Here is a 2,166-nt window from a genome sequence, read left to right as displayed (position 1 = left end):
ATGAGTGAGTGGGAGATGCATGCTCTAAACACTGAGTATATTGGGGTAAATCAGCATATCCTTCTTACACGTAGAATTTTCACTTTAGGTATCTCTCATAAAAAAAAAACATAATCAGAGAAAGAAGTCAAAATTTGGGTACAGGAAAAAATAAAATAGAAATAGAAATAAATTTAACCAAGGAGGTGAAAGATCTCTATAAGGAAAACTGTAAAACACTGATTAAGACCAAAAAAAGGAAAGATATCCCATGTTCCTAAGTTGTAAAAATCAATACTGTTAAAATGGCCATACTATCTGAAGAGATTTACAGATTCAATGCAATCCCCATCAGACCACCAGTGACATTCTTCACAGAAATAGAAAAAATAATCCTAAATTTGTATGAAACCACAAAAGACTCCAAATAGCCAAAGCAATTCTGAGCAAAAAGAACTTAGCTTCAAAATATACTACAAAGCTATAGTAATCAAAAACAGCAAGTCACTGGCACAAAAGCAGACACATAGACCAATGGAATAGAATAGAGAGCCAAGAAATAAATCCACATACCTACAGCCAACTGATTTTCAACAAAACGCCAAGAACATACATTGGGGAAAGAACAGTCTCTTCAATTAATGGTGCTGGGAAAACAGGACCATATGCAGAAGAATGAAACTAGACTCCTATCTCTCGACATATACAAAAATCAACTCAAAATGAATTAAAGACTTAAATTTAAGAACCAAAACTATGAACTACCAGAAAAAAACACACGAGAAATGCTTTAGAACAACAAACTGGGCAAAGATTTTATGAATGAAACCTCAAAAGCACAGGGAACGAAAGCAAAAATAGACAAATAGGATTATATCAAACTAAAAAGCTTCTGCACAGCAAAGGAAACAATCAACAAGGAGANAAAAAATATGTTAAGTTAAATAAGCTAGGCACAGAGAGAGAAATACCACACATTCTCACTCATATGTGGAATCTAAAAAAGTTGATCTCATAGAAGTAGAGTGTAGAATAGTGGTTACTAAAGGCTGGAAAAGATAGAGGGGAGAGGGGAAAAAGAGCCAGTGGCCAATGGATACAAAATTGCAGCTAGATAGAAAGAATAATTTCAAGTGTTCTATACCACTGTAGGAAGACTATGGTTAACAATTTATTGTATAATTTCAAATAGCAGTAGAGAAGATTTAGAATGTTCCCAACACAAAGAAATGACAAATGTTTGAGGTGACAGATATGCTAATCACCCTCATTTGATATTGCACATTGTATACTTGTACCCAAATGTCACATTGTACCCCATAAATATGTACAATTATTATGTGACAATTAAGAAAAAATAGATTGAACAAAAATTTTAGGTATAGGAAAGTCGACAGTTACAGAAGATCCATGAAACCACCTCTTTACCCTTGNGAAATGCTTTAGAACAACAAACTGGGCAAAGATTTTATGAATGAAACCTCAAAAGCACAGGGAACGAAAGCAAAAATAGACAAATAGGATTATATCAAACTAAAAAGCTTCTGCACAGCAAAGGAAACAATCAACAAGGAGACAATCTGTAGAATGAGAAAAAATATTTGCAAACTATGCATCCTACAAGGGATTAATATCCAGAATATACAAGGAACTCAAACAATAGCAAAAAATCAAATAATCCATTAAAACAAGAGCAAATGAACTAAATAGACATTTCTCAAAAGAAGACATACAAATGGCCAACAGGCATATGAAAAGATGCCCAACATCATTAATCATCATGGAAATGCAAATCAAAACCATCATGAGATATCATCTCACCCCAGTTAGAATGGCTATTATTAAAAAGATTTTTTTTTAAATGTTAATGAGGATGTGGAAAAAAGGGAACTCTTACATCTTGCTGGTGGGAATGTAAATTAGTCCGGCCTTTACGGAAAATAGTTGGGAGGTTTCTCAAAAAACTACAAGTAGAACTACCATATGATCCAGCAATTCCAGTACCAGGTATATATATCCAAAGGAAGGAAAATCGGCAGGTCAAACAGATATCTGCACTCTTATGTTTATTGCAGCATTATTCACAATAGCCAAGATATGGAACCAACATAAGTGTCCATCAACAGATGATTGGATAAATAAAATGTGGTATGTGTATACACACACACACACACACACACACACACA

General features: G+C 33.9%; 1 protein-coding gene across 1 annotated transcript in view; it reads right to left on the bottom strand.

Annotated features, from left to right (window-relative positions):
• The window catches only part of PTH2R (parathyroid hormone 2 receptor), a 103,424-nt gene that overhangs the window by 15,666 nt on the left and 85,592 nt on the right, over nt 1-2,166 (bottom strand). The window lies entirely within an intron of this gene.

Source organism: Galeopterus variegatus, unplaced genomic scaffold, assembly GCF_000696425.1.
Source record: "Galeopterus variegatus unplaced genomic scaffold, G_variegatus-3.0.2 Scaffold3021, whole genome shotgun sequence".
NCBI lineage: Eukaryota > Metazoa > Chordata > Mammalia > Dermoptera > Cynocephalidae > Galeopterus > Galeopterus variegatus.
The sequence above is the reverse complement of the archived record's forward strand: the minus strand, read 5'-3'. Positions and strand labels throughout refer to the sequence as shown.